The sequence below is a fragment of the Anastrepha obliqua genome, chromosome 3, assembly GCF_027943255.1.
Source record: "Anastrepha obliqua isolate idAnaObli1 chromosome 3, idAnaObli1_1.0, whole genome shotgun sequence".
Lineage (NCBI taxonomy): Eukaryota > Metazoa > Arthropoda > Insecta > Diptera > Tephritidae > Anastrepha > Anastrepha obliqua.
Genome location: NC_072894.1, coordinates 140,899,071 through 140,914,812, shown reverse-complemented (window position 1 = coordinate 140,914,812; position 15,742 = coordinate 140,899,071).

Below are 15,742 nucleotides of genomic sequence, written 5' to 3'. Positions count from 1 at the left end.
GCAATTTATTATATACATATGTATTAAACTATGTTGATGTAAATTTTTATTAAAAAATATTGAAAATTGACAAATTTATGTAAATAAACGTAACGAGTTAAAAAAAATGACGTCATCTGGTGGCAGCGATACAGCAATGAATAATTATTCATATAATCATCTGAAATCAAAAACCCAAAAATTTTATTAATCTACGCAATAGTGGCTATCGTTGTACGTAGCCTTTTTTTACCAAATGGTGGTGATTTGAATTTCGATGTGTGTTTTTCACCATTTTTTTGATTTTCAACAGGCCCAAAAAAATAGTTATTTTCAAAATTTTGAAAACCGGCTACGTACAACGATAGCCAATGCGATAAAAAAAATTTTGAAAAAGAAAATTAAAATCGGTTCATTAGTCTTCGAGAAATCGTTGCCACCGTGTCAATAAAAGTCGTTTCGAGAAAAACACGTTTGAAATAAAGCATCGTAAGCATTGTAAGCGCTACGGGGCGGAACCGACGGGCGCTTACTTAAGTGCACATAGAATCGGCAATATTTGGGAAAAATATTTGTCAGCATCTGCCTGCGCAAAATCCAAATGATCTGGTGGCCGTATATCATTTCTAATACACGGGCCTAGTGGAATCCGCTAATAAACTCCACACGCAATCGGTTTGGTTGGATAGGCCATACACTGCGCAAAGATACACTGCGTTAAGTCAAAGTATATATGAGGCGTGTTTTTAAAGTAAGTACCGTATTTAAATTACGCCACCGCAGCGCTGCGGTCGCCGTTTAGAGCATGCGCGTCGTGTAGCTACATCTGTTGGGAAGCCACAGACGCCATTATGGAACCATCCGATCGAGTCTACATCTGTTTGCGTGATTTTAAAATGCCTTCACCTATTGAGAATCCCGCCGACTGTGAAGCGCGTGCTGTAATACGGGTTCTCTGTGCTCAAGGCTTCAACTCAGTTGACATTCATCACCAAATCAGTGAAGTGTATGGTGAAAACATTACGAGTGATGGAATGGTGCGGCAATGGGTTAGGTCTTTAAAGATGGCCGCACAAACATTCATGGTGAGGAACGAAGTGGGAGACCTTCAGTCATTACCGATGAACTGATTCAAAAAGTGGACTATAAAGTGAATAAAGAAAAGACAGTTCACGATTTCGTCCTTAGCTGAAAAGTTTCCTGCTGTCTCAAAAAGTGCTCTTTATGAAATTGTGTCCGAACGTTTAAATTATCGCAAATTGTGTTCACGATGGGTGCCAAAAATGTTGACTGATGAGCACAAAACCAAAAGATTGGGCAGTGCATTGAGTTTTCTCGAATGATATAGTAACGAGGGGGTCCCAAATGGCTCCATTTTTTTTTTTTTTTTTTTGTCGGGACAACTAGCAAGTGCAGCACTCAGACATTAATTGAGTCCATTGTACTACACTTGGATTCCCTTTTAATTTTCTTTAAAACTACCCGATCTCCGAAGAAATCTGAGTAGATCTTGTGGTACCAAGGAGCCAAGATGGTCGCTTCTTAACACAACAGTGCCAAAGACCTCAAACCTGATTCGAGCGAAGGCGGGGCAGACACACAGGAAGTGGTCCGCCGTCTCATCCTCCTCTTCACAAGCTGGGCCGAGTACACTGTCTGAGATGCCCAACCTTTCCATGTGCTTTGCCCACAGAAAGTGGCCCGTCATCAGTCCAACCAGCCGTCTGCACTCCCCTCTGCTTAATGACAGAAGGGTTTGCGACAGTCGATCGGACATGACAGGTAACTACAGTTTTGTCCATCTGCAGCCTCTCTCAGCCTGCCAAGCTCGCTTGTGGGTAGTAGTTACCCATTTGCTAACCGTAGCCGTGATGGCCGCAGAGGGGAGTGGCAAAGCGGGCTCTGGGCCAAAGAAGTTGGCCTCAGAGCCCATCTTAGCTAAGTAGTCAGAGGTCTTGTTACCCGCGATACCCACGTGTCCCGGGACCCATGTTAGCATCAGGCTATTATGTCTGCCGACATAGTTCAGCCTGGATTTACAGAACTTCACTACCCCTGATGTGGTTTGAGGGCTGTCTAAGCCCATAAGCGCTGCTTGGCTGTCGCTGCAGACACATATGGATCTGCCTCTCCATCGTTTTTCCACAACAAAGTTCATCGCTTCTTGAACTGCATACGCCTCCGCTTGAAACACAGATGCATGCATTCCCAGAGCAAAGTGCAGTTTTGTCCCGCTGGATTCCATGTAGACCCCAGAGCCGGAGCCATGCTCGGTCCTGGAGCCATCCGTAAAAATGCGGAAACAGTGTTTGCTGAGCTCATTTTCTGAGTCTCCCCACAACTGAGCCTCTGGTAGCACTCTCTTTTCAAGTACGACCCTTGATGGCATGGAGTCAAGGGGCATGGAGAGAATCGTTGGATCGATGTCCATGCCTTCTCTGTGTTCCAATGCCGGACAAGGGCCGTACCAGTTCCAACTGTGTTTCAGTCTGCAGATGGCCTTCAAGGCCTCTCCTCGGATGAAAGCATCAAGTGGTGGTAAACCAATCAGAGAATCTAGTGCCGGGCCTGAAGTAGTCGGAAAAGCTCCGGTGCAACAGATGGCCACAGTGCGTTGTAGTCTCGATAAGGTCCTCCTGACTCCCACTAGGGAAAGTCTGCTCATCCAGACCACTGATGCATAGGTGACAATGCGTCTTATCATAGCCGTGTAGATCCATAGGACCTTGCTAGGAGAGAGACCCCACGTTTTCCCAAAGACGCCTTTGCACTGCCAGAAAGCTGTCAGCGCTTTGGATGCCTTTGTTTCAACGTGTGATTTCCATAGGAGCTTACTATCGAGGATTACTCCAAGATATTTAATTTCCTTGGATAGCTGGATTGTGACTCCTTTTAGCTTTGGCAGAACGAGTCCATCAAGCTTCCTCCTTCTGGTAAAGAGGACAATACCAGTCTTGGCGGGATTTGCCGACAGCCCGTTCGCACAGCATCAAGTGTCAATCCGATCCAGAGTTTTCTGCACTTTCCTGCAGATGTTCATAAGCGAAGAGCCTGTTACCAAACAAGCATTATCGTCCGCATATGCTTGTGCGTAGACTCCCGAATCGTTTAAGGTGGTGAGTAGAGGATCGATTACCATGCACCAGAGTAATGGAGACAGCACACCGCCTTGGGGGCAGCCTCTGTTAACCCCAGATGACACCAGCAGATCTTCTTCTGCTCGCACCGAAATGATTCTTTGGGCCAGCATCGAACGAATCCAATTTACTAGCACCCGGTCTACGCCGTGCCTACTAGCAGAGTTACACATACTATCAAAGGTGGCATTATCAAACGCCCCCTCTATGTCTAAAAAGATACCCATAGCGTAGTCCCTCCTGTCGATGGCCAGCTCTACCCTAGCAACAAGGTTTTGCAGTGCCGACTCCCCTCCATAGTAATGGGAATTATGTAGAAAAGTAGAGTGAAGTGTGGCCTTTCAAGTGAATAAATTATTTTTGGAAAAAATTTATTTGTTTTTTATTTTTTAAAACACGCCTCGTAAATTTAAAACAGCAACACAATAACAAATTAGCAGATATACATAGAAATCAGAAAGCTTACATTTTAGGTTGTTGTTGTTGTTATAGCAGTAAGAGAAGCCCCGTCAGTGTAGAGTATATCATCGGTCGTCTTCGTCAGGCTCATCTAAAGGTAGGCCCAGGAAACATGCTGTTTCGACAGGTTGGGTCCAGAGGGAGAGGGGTGTTAGATGAGTGGGTTTTAAAGGGCATGTGAAAAGGTGGTTAGTGTCGTGCGGGGTGCCTTCACATGCCGGATATAAGTTAGGTATGTCGGGGTTAGTTCTGGATAAGTAGGAGTTTAACCTGCTACAATATTCAGAACGTAATTGTGCCACTGTTACGCGGGTCTCACGGGGTGGTGGTTGGACTCCGATTATGGCATTCACTGGCCGAAAGCTTATGAAGGTGGTAACAGTCGCCCGGTGGATGTCGTTTAATGTCTGTCTAAACGCTGATCGGTCCAGTAGGTTTCTGTTTGTTTTGTCCTGGATCTCGTCGGCGTAGTGTAGAAGATGCCTCCTGACGTGCCGGGGAGGCGGCTCTGGCTCAAGCAGGTGTCTACAAGGGTGAAACCTACGGTAGCACCCCAACAGGAACTGCTTGCTCAGCAGTTTGTTATGCTCCTTGACATACATTTTGGGTCTTTACTTTGCCTGCTTATTTCCGCTTATCCTGCCATCTTAAGTCGAGTTTGATGTACAGCGAAAATAAACACAAATTCAATTTTTTGAAAAAGTGTTACTTTTGTTTTGAAAATTGTAATAGTAATTAGGTTTAACCGAGGAATTTGATTAAAACAGACTGATATGACACATTTCATCATCCTGTACTTAGTTATTAGCGTCCATACATACATTTTTGGGACTTTATGTTTATAAAAGAGAGAAATGTGATGTAATGATTAAGAGACGAAAAGTCATAAAATGCCACTGGGCCTATAAATGGGGCCCCTTTCTTGGGCGTCCCATTTCGTTCCCAGTAATTCCTTACTATACTGGAACCCGTGGAATGCATACCTGATTGTACTGATCTTATGTAACTGATGCAACTTGTCAAGAAATTCCAGTACTAGTTTTGAAAGAACGGGGAAAAAGTTAAAGTCTCGATTGTTACCTGGCCATTGGTAAGAATAGCTACGCTTCTGTTGTTATATTATATTTGCGTTTAAGGCTAAAGTGAGGGCATCCGCTCTGAGGCATAGACTTCCGTTTGAAATACATATATGAATTGTATTCTTGACTAGCGCTTCCAATTATCTTTTTCTCGGACCGCAGACACCTGCCCCGTAGCTTCCTCGGTGAGGGATCCGTCCATGTATGATGCTATCATGTTCTGGCTTATCTTGTGGATTTTAGAAAATCATTCTCAAGTGTTTTTATTGCCCAGTTCAGTCTTGAAATATTTGACCAAACTGATCATCGGTAGCAGCGTGTGCCATATCATCGAGATGTCAGGGGTTACTTCAGTAATAATATTAAATTTATTACGATTTTGTTGAACGCCTGAGCCAATGCTAGTTTTGGTTGTTCTTACGATAGCCCTCATCGCGTGGAACTGGATATGATTATAAAGAGGTGTGACTTCTAGAAGAACTTTCATTGATTTCGTGGGACTTGTACGCATGGCTTCAGTTATGCATACATACGCAGGTCTTTGTACCCTTGTTAGGTTGTCGGCAGAGTGGAAGCGAATACGAAGTTGAAGACGAAGCCGAAGACAAAAACAGTGCAGTAGAAAATATACGAAAGTGATCTCAGTGCAAAGCTTGAAACTGTGCGGCACTGTTTTCAAAGATGAGCCGCTCGGTGTAGTAAATTGTTTAGGTTTCATTTAATTGTTTGTAACTGTGAAATAAACGCGAGATACATTTGAAAAATGTATTAATGGCAATTTAAATAATTGAAATAAAGTATTTTGGATTAAAAAAATACTGTGAATCATTTTCTTATCTCGTTTTCCTTTGGGTACCAAGGGGTCGTATATGGAAGAGGTTACTTTTCTTAAAGTTTTAATTGTGCTTTTAGGTGTTACACCTCTTCCCCACGCCATCTACACCAACACCAGTGGGAAAATAAGTAAAAATTTCCCATTTGAATATCTACCATAAAGTCAGAAACAATCTTTCAGCGGCCATAGGTTGGTAGGTAAGCGCAAATGACACTCACATTCATGAAAGGTGAAAAATTTAGGCTTCGTTTTCACTCTCTCTGCAACCTTCGTGTGCGCTAGTGTTTGCTTCGTCGTCGTGCAATTCTCCCAGACTAATTTGTGCAGGAAGTCTTAAGTTTGATTAAAGGTCCGCAACTTTAATAGGTTTTTTTTTTAGTTTTTTGTTGTAGATGTGGCTCAAAGGACTGATAGCCGAAGTGTGGACTTGCTTTTCAGCTTACCACACTAAAAACCCACCCCTTCTCCGTTTCCCTCTTCTCCGTGGAACTAGCGTTAGGTATTACTTGGCGGAGGGGGAGCGGCCTATTGTCTTTCTATGAGAACTTGAGAAGACACTCCGCGCAACGCAACTTTGTGATGATTTCATTTACTACATTGCAAACAGCGGACCAATTGTCTTTTGACTCAAGTATAATATAATATCAATCTGGTTGTTAACCTTAATTAGTTTCCCTATCTTATTTTTCAATTCAACCCCTTCGGTTTCAAACTGCGGACAGACACAAAAACAATGTTCTGCGTCTTCAATAACGTCAATTGTACACCTGCACCTCGTGGGTGGGTCGTCTTCATGAAGCAACCGTGTCCTGCCAATATTTGGGTAAGGCGAAAATCTATATCTTCATGTCGTCTGCCTCGCCAACTTTGTACAGAAGCAATCAAGCGATAGGTCCAAAGTCGGTTCGGTGAATCCCTACACAGACTCTGCCATTTCTGCCAACAACTCTCCTTCACTGCCTGACGGCTCACCTTACTTTTTGAGAATTCGGCCTTCTCCCTCGCCAAAATATCTGTTGGGCAAAGGCCAGATATTACAAGACTGCTTCTTCTGGTGTAGTTTGGAACGCGCACATACTCGTATACCTAAAAGCCGCTACAAAGATCGCATTTCGCGTGCGTATGAGATTTTACTATACGCACCGCATCAGACCAGTTAGGTACACTGTACAGAAGAACTTTTCTTACCGCGCTTGCGTACAGCGGCTTACGTTGTTGTCTGGGCCCTTCCGAATTTATCATGAGCCGAGATAGCTCCGCTGCTACTTTTTCCACTTTTCCTACCGCATACTCAACATGTGACTTAAATGTTAGTCTAGCATCAAACATAATGCCCAGCTACTCGTATTTGAGGGCAGCTTTTTTGAAAGGTATTGTATTTAATGTAATGTGGGCGTTTTTAGGCTCGACATATAAAAAAAAAATATATCAATAATTATAGTAATTACTGCAAATTGGCATAATGATTATACCAACCTAGTCATTGCAATACTCTTCCATAAACATTACGGCGCACACGCCAAACGGTCAATGAACTCCAATAGACAAAAGAGTGAATCGAACAGAAGAAACGCCCTTAAAACTACTGTTTGCGGTATTAAAGATTCACACCTGTGCATCGACAATCAGTCTCGAAACCACAAATTATTGTCGGTCATTGATTTATTGCGCATCCCAACCACCACTGGCGTCTGTCTGTCCTAATGAAGAGCATGACAAAATCATACCAAGTGCCCGCCAGATATGGCACGCAGCTCCGAGGTAGGCACGCCTGCACGCACACAATGAAGATGCTTTACCAACGACGTATAGCAGGAACTGCGACGTGACGCCTGCGCCAAATATAGCAAACGAGCCAAGCCCTTATAGACAAAATCACAGTAAGCGCTCGAAGTAGAAATGCCTTAAATGAAAACAAACAATGCAGCGTAATGAATTGGTGCAATGTACGAGCGGTATTTATAAGCACCAGAAGGATGTGGGAAACGGAATGGAGAAAAAAAAATGTATGTGTAGGTAGATGCGTGGCCGCTTTTGTTCAGCTGATGTCTAGCTAACAAAACCAGGAGGAAACAAATTTTGGTAAAAATAAATTTATGTGCAGATAGGAAAACAAATTTGAACATTCAAAGCATTCGAAGTGAACGCGGCTCGCTGGCTGCTTATGGCTTTGAGTCTGCAGAGTTGGTTCAGTGAACGAACGGAGATGAGGTTAATGAATGAAACAATAAAATCGGGATAGAATAGATTGGGAGAAGTAAAAATAGCCACGTCGCAGGCGCGCAGATGCTGAGCAACCACCAAGAGCAGCTACCAGCATCCTTGTTCCAAGGCAATCGTCTAGCGTCTAAATCTACCCTTAACTCAACCGACGCTCTGCACTTTTCTTTTTAGTGTGCCCACATATTTATGTATGTGTGTGTGTATGTGCATGCCAGTGGTGTTTTAGCTGTATTTTTCCTTTGATTTTCTGCAACGCCTGGACGACATAATGCCGGCAACAGGAAATCAGGGTAGCGAAATTAACGGCCTGGTTGCATAGCGTACGCTGGAGGGAGCGCTTGATGGCGTGTACAGCGTCAAACTAGTTTTGTTACCAGCTTGTCTATCCACGCATCCGAGTACTATAATTTTAGGCATACCTATAATAATTTGCTGGGCACTTTTGCGCTGTATTCCATATGCCCGCGGGCATAGCCAGGCAAAAGGATGCGCTCGTCGATGTATGCGTGTGAGTTGTAGGTATTGGCCCAAAGTGCGCAATATAATTTTGCTTTCTATCTACACACACACATACGTATTTTTAAGTGCATACGCAGTTTGTAAAGTTTCTGCTCTTCGTCGTTGCCTATGGCAATTGAATACTCATTTGTCTAGGGTCAACGACATTCTTGCATGATGAAATGCACGTCTTCGATGTGCGAGTTTTGCTTATTTACCCTGCCTGCTTCATTGTATTATTATTGAGTGATATTTTTTAAATTACACTGGCTTACAGCCAAAAAAACCTTAGAACGCGACCGTCTAATTCCAATGTAAAATCGGTTGCTGAGTTTCAAAATCCTTATATTCTTTTTTCCATCAAGCAGCTTTGGAAATATCGTTTCCTTGATTGTATAGGATTCTCCAAACAGAGGAGAAAAATGTTTTTTTTTAATATATCTACATATGTATGTACATAAATGATCGGATGTTTATTTCATTATAAAGAGGAAGGTATACCGTTAATAGAGGAAAATAACATCAGGCAAATGACCACCACGACCACGCTTATAGGACAATATCCTTTGCATGAAATTTTCCATAACCGAATTGCAAAGTGGCTGCCCTATGTCCTCGATAGCCTCACGAATTCCATCTTTGAGGTCTCGAATCGACCCTGGGCTATTGGCGTAGACCTTCTCTTTCACGTGGCCCCAAAGAAAACAGTCACAAGATGTTAAATCACAAGATCTCGGTGGCCAAATGTGATCACCTCTTCGAGAGATAACACGGTCCGGAAACTTTTCCCGTAAAAGATCAATGGTTTCGTTCCTTATGTGGCACGTAACGCCGCAATTTTGTTATTGGAAAACCCTTTATGTTTAAAATGGTACCTCATACCGGAAATTATTCCGCATTTATTGCTGGTAAGGGGGCGTCCATAAATTACGTGAGATGTTTAAGGAGGGAGGGGGTCGAGTCAATTCTCATCTAATCTTACGTTGGGGAGGGGGGGGGGGGGGGGTCTCGGCAAATATCACGCAATTTTTTTTCTGATTAAAACAAAAAAAATTATACTATTTTGGTCTATTATCCAGATTGTACATGCTTAAGATTTAATCTTAAGCGTAATCGTAGTATGATTAAGATCATTCAATAATTCGTTCGAAAGAAAATAATTTCATTCATACTTCGACGTTATATGTACATTACTACTGTCAAACCACCATATTTGTTTTATACCAAATAGCTCAATTTAATCTGAATTTACGGTACAGTGTAGCCCGTCGTTTGTTTTCGCGCCACTATCAGCCGAGCGCGCGACTCGATGAACAAGAGCGTACGAGCTGAGTGGCAGCGACACACGGACAGGTTCCAACCTTCTTTGTTTATTCTTGTAAATGTTTTACTCGACTCAGTTCATGCTCTTACTAATTTAAAATGAGTTATCAAGATTTTTATAACGCATACGTCAAAAGATACGTCTATAAGGCGAAGAAGTCCTGCCACGACGATGTGATAAAATTATGGAATTTTTTTTTTTTTTTTTTTTTTTTTTGTCGGGACAACTAGCAAGTGCAGCACTCAGACATTAATTGAGTCCATTGTACTACACTTGGATTCCCTTTTAATTTTCTTTAAATCTACCCGATCTCCGAAGAAATCTGAGTAGATCTTGTGGTGCCAAGGAGCCAAGATGGTCGCTTCTTAACACATCAGTGCCAAAGACCTCAAACCTGATTCGGGCGAAGGCGGGGCAGACACACAGGAAGTGATCCGCCGTCTCATCCTCCTCTTCACAAGCTGGGCAGAGTACACTGTCTGAGATGCCCAACCTTTCCATGTGCTTTGCCCACAGAAAGTGGCCCGTCATTAGTCCAACCAGCCGTCTGCACTCCCCTCTGCCTAATGACAGAAGGGTTTGCGACAGTCGATCGGACATGACAGGTAACATCAGTTTTGCCCATCTGCAGCCTCTCTCAGCCTGCCAAGCTCGCTTGTGGGTAGTAGTTACCCATTTGCTAACCGTGGCCGTGATGGCCGCAGAGGGGAGTGGCAAAGCGGGCTCTGGGCCAAAGAAATTGGCCTCAGAGCCCATCTTAGCTAAGGAGTCAGAGGTCTTGTTACCCGCGATACCCACGTGTCCCGGGACCCATGTTAGCATCAGGCTGTTATGTCTGCCGACATAGTTCAGCCTGGATTTACAGGACTTCACTACCCCTGATGTGGTTTGAGGGCTGTCTAAGGCCATAAGCGCAGCTTGGCTGTCGCTGCAGACACATATAGATCTGCCTCTCCATCGTTTTTCCACAACAAAGTTCATCGCTTCTTGAACTGCATACACCTCCGCTTGAAACACAGATGCATGCATTCCAAGAGCAAAGTGCAGTTTTGTCCCGCTGGATTCCACGTAGACCCCAGAGCCGGAGCCATGCTCGGTCCTGGAGCCATCCGTAAAAATGCGAAAACAGTGTTTGCCGGGCTCATTTTCTGAGTCTCCCCACAACTGAGCCTCTGGTAGCACTACACTGTATCTCTTTTCAAGTACGACTCTTGATGGCATTGAGTCAAGGGGCATGGAGAGAATCGTTGGATCGATGTCCATACCTTCTCTGTGTTCCAATGCCGGACAAGGGCCGTACCAGTTCCCACTGTGTTTCAGTCTGCAGATGGCCTTCAGGGCCTCTCCTCGGATGAAAGCATCAAGTGGTGGTAAACCAATCAGAGCATCTAGTGCCGGGCCTGAAGTAGTCGGAAAAGCTCCGGTGCAACAGATGGCCACAGTGCGTTGTAGTCTCGATAAGGTCCTCCTGACTTCCACTAGGGATAGTCTACTCATCCAGACCACTGATGCATAGGTGATAATGGGTCTTATCATAGCTGTGTAGATCCATAGGACCTTGCTAGGAGAGAGACCCCACGTTTTCCCAAAGACACCTTTGCACTGCCAGAAAGCTGTCAGCGCTTTGGATGCCTTTGTCTCAACGTGTGATTTCCATAGGAGCTTACTATCGAGGATTACTCCTAGATATTTAATTTCCTTGGATAGCTGGATTGTGACTCCTTTTAGCTTTGGCAGAACGATTCCGTCAAGCTTCCTCCTTCTGGTAAAGAGGACAATACCAGTCTTGGCGGGATTTGCCGACAGCCCGTTCGCACAGCACCAAGTGTCAATCCGATCCAGAGTTTTCTGCACTTTCCTGCAGATGTTCATAAGCGAAGAGCCTGTTACCAAACAAGCAACGTCGTCCGCATATGCTTGTGCGTAGACTCCCGAATCGTTTAAGGTGGTGAGTAGAGGATCGATTACCATGCACCAGAGCAACGGAGACAGCACACCGCCTTGGGGGCAGCCTCTGTTAACCCCAGATGACACCAGCAGATCTTCCTCTGCTCGCACCGAAACGATTCTTTGGGCCAGCATCGAACGAATCCAATTTACTAGCACCCGGTCTACGCCGTGCCTACTAGCAGAGTTACACATACTATCAAAAGTGGCATTATCAAACGCCCCCTCTATGTCTAAAAAGATACCCATAGCGTAGTCCCTCCTGTCGATGGCCAGCTCTATCCTTGCAACAAGGTTTTGCAGTGCCGACTCGCAGGATTTTCCACTCTGATAGGCATGCTGAAATAGAGACAGAGGGTGAGCCTTCAGCGACTTCTGACGTATGCGCAGTTCCACTAGTCGTTCGAGACTTTTCAGCATGAAAGAGGTCATGCTGATTGGTCTAAAGCTTTTGGGGCTGGTGTAGTCGTCTTTTCCAACCTTTGGGATGAAAGCGACCCTCACCATCCTCCAAGAGCGTGGTATGTAAGCCAGTGCCAGGCATGCCGAGAAGATTTTCTTCAGGGCTGCTGTCACGAACTCTGCACCCTCCTTCAGCATGGCAGGAAATATGCCATCTGGTCCGGGCGACTTGTAGTCGCCAAAAGATTTGATGGCAAATCGAATGGCGGCCACATTCACCACAGATCTGGCAACGAACCAGTCATGCCGAGAAGGTGTAGCAGCTCTGACAACTGCCTCTATCAATAATAATATATCTTATCTGATTACCAGGAAAGTGAGACTCCATCAGCAAGCTGAGTGTCTCACTTTTCCGCTCCGTGAAGGAGCCATCAGATTTCCTAAGTGACCCCAGCTTTGCCGTTGGGTCCCTTTTCAGGATCCTAACCAACTTCGCCGTGTCACTCAGAGATTCAATACCGCTGCAGAATTCCCTATATGAGGCTTTTTTCGATTCCCGAATAAGCCTCTTGTAGTTCTTCTGAACATCACGGTATCGCTCCCAGTCCTCTGCAAGGTTAGTCTTGAGGGCCCGGTTTAGGAGTTTTCTCGACTCACGCCTCAACATCTGGAGCTCTTGGTTCCACCAAGGAACGGGAGTCCGGCTCGGGAGAGGTCGAGTTGGACAGGCTGACTCAAAACAGTCGGTTAGGGCAGCGTTGAGTTTCTCAACAGCCGCCTCAATGGCCTGTTCTTTTCGAAGTCTTGGTGGCGCAACGTCAAGGTCCCGCAACGCCTCCCTAAACTTCTGCCAGTCTGTTTTTCTTGGGTTTCTAGAGGGCAATGGCATTTGTGCCTCCTCGCCACACTGAAACTCAATGTACCTGTGGTCCGAGCACGAATCTTCGGCAAGGACTCTCCAGTTCTTGATTGACCACCCAAGTTTTGAGTTTGATAGGGTTAGATCAATCACCTCCTGTCTTCTAGACGTTACAAATGTTGGCTGTGAGCCCTTGTTTTGTATGTCTAGGCAGGAGGACGCGATAAATTCGAATAGTCGAGAGCCCCGTCCATTGCACTTGCTGCTGCCCCAGATTGTATGCTGGGCATTAGCATCGCAACATAGGATGAGGCCCAGACTGCGCCGCTCACAGAACCTCACGAGACTAGTGGCCTTCCCGGGTGGTGGCCCTTCCAGAGCATCGTAAGGAAAGTAAGCAGATGCAATCACAAACTTCGACCATCCGCGTCTACCTCTATAACACACCTCAGCCGCTACCAGGTCTTGGCAACAGAATTGCTCAAGACCCGTCACAGTGAGATGGGATGATACTATAAGACCGGTCCTAGGTCTGCTAGAACTCCTGTCATATAGTAACGTGGCCCCTTTCAGCGCACTTAAGCCACAGAGACGGCCCCTAAAGACCCAGGGCTCTTGCACTGCTGTTATGTGGGGTAATGTGTGCAGCTGGGAAAGCCTTCTACTTAGTAGTGCAGTAGCGGCTTTGGAATGCTGCAAGTTAATTTGCGTCACCGTCAAGGGACGATAGCTACAGGAATCGTCCGAGTCAATCATTTGGGAAAGACATGAAAGCTGGCCGTCCCAAGGAAGAGACTCAGACGGTTCCCGTACCGTGAGCCCATGACATCAACACTGGCCTCGTCCACTCGCACCACAAGAGTAGCACCTTCCTTCCCGTCCCGGTTTTTACTCTTGGTGTACGAGACGACTCGCTAAAGCCTCGTGTTGATGCCCGGATTCTGGGCACGTAGACAGGATAGGACATCCGCCGTAGACAGGTCTGGATCCGGAATCCAGCAGATGGCCTTCCTGAGGGGTACACTCTCCTCGCTGTAGACTGCGAAGCGAGTGGTCCCCATGCGAAGCAAAAATTCCCGAAGAAAGAAGAGTTAATACATCACATTAAACATGAGATTGAACGGCTTCTCAGGGAATCCACTGAGAGAAAAGTTCTGTCTACTTTAGCATTCCTTCAAAAGGTATCGTCATATGAATTCAAAAAAGCCCTAAGTTACAAAAAATTCAAAATCGACTTTTTAGTTGATTATCATGTTCCTTTAAAATTTTATAATCCAACAACCAATAATGACGTTGGTATAAACAAAATTCGAAAAGCCCTTAGTGCAAGCGTAACAAATTTGCCTACCAAAACTGTAACTTACGCCTTTAGAGAAATAATAAACAACAAACACAAGAAGGCATAGCATGCCATGCCATTGTGTGTGTTCTTATTTATCAGTTTTTTATTTATCAGTTACTGACGAAAAGTATTGACGATAAGGATTTTTGCATCTCTGTATTAACTTTTTAAAGAAATGGTTAAACAGTATTCCAAAACTTGGAACCCATTACCGAAGACAATACAGTACAAAAAATTATTTACAAACAGATATTAAATCATACAACCAACTTTATAAACTATATTGTGAAGAATGCGATGGTAATAATGACGATGAAATTTTACCAGTGTCGTATCCAAAATTTATGCTTACCATAAAACAACAAAATATTTCATTGTTTAAACCAAGGAACGATATGTGTGATATTTGTGTATCATTTGAGACAAAAAACATAACTGAGGATCAATATAATAGTCATAGATCACAAATCAATGAAATGAGAAAAGAAAAAGAAAACGATATCGAAAGTGCCAAGTCTGGACTGTGCCTATTATTATGCATGGATATGCAAGCAGTGAAACTGATTCCCCAAACAAATGCTAGTGCCTCATATTATAAAATGAAATTACAGGTGCATAATTTCACTATTTATAATATCATTACTCACGAGTCTGATAATTACATTTGGGATGAGTCTGAAGGGAATCTTGTAGCGTCTACTACCGCCACATGTATTGTTAAATACTTAGTGTTTACTTCAGTCACCAGATACGAGTATTAACCATGTCATAATATATTCTGATGGCTGCTTTTATCAAAACTGCAATGTCATATTGTCAAACGCATTGGTATCTTTATGCATTGAAAAAAAAAACATAACGATAGAGCATAAATATTTAATAGTTGGACGCACTCAAGTCGAGTGCGATTCAACACATTCGCTTATCCAAAGAAAAATTAACAAAAAAATTAATCTTCCATCTGAATTTGTTTAGTATGTTAAAGATTCTCGAAAGACTCCATTTCCATTTCCACTGAACACTCATCACCTTACTCATTCATATTTTCGGGATTACGACTCTCTTCCTAAGCGATACTCTTCTATTCGTCCAGGTAACATCATCAAAATCAACTTTCACGATCTACTTTTACAATAAAATGTGTTTTACAGGCAAACAAATTGGTGATCCTACCGGTAACAAAATTCGAGTACTGGCATATGATCCGCTTGGAATTATTTATTTTAAAACAAACATCAAAGACGAATATACTCTTCTTCCACACCGATGTGCCAATAATTTTCATGACTCCCAACTTGCTCCATTACATACCAAAAGATTAAACATTTCTAAAAAAAAGTGGGAACATCTTAACGATCTTAAGTCCTTTATACCAGCAGATTGTCATGATTTTTATACTAATTTGCCCTATGAAAATGAATAGCAAGATTTATGTAAAGTTTTCATCTTTTTACGAATTTAATTTCTTTTTGTTTAACTTTCTTTTTGAGAATTATTTTTCGTTTTGTTGGTTTGTTATCAAAATAAAAAATATATAATAATAAATTGGATAATATCCATTATAATATATTATTATACAGTATTATAATCAATTTAATGCAAGAAATAAGCAAAATTTTTTGCGAAAATTACAACAAACTTTCTATTTGAGTTACGCC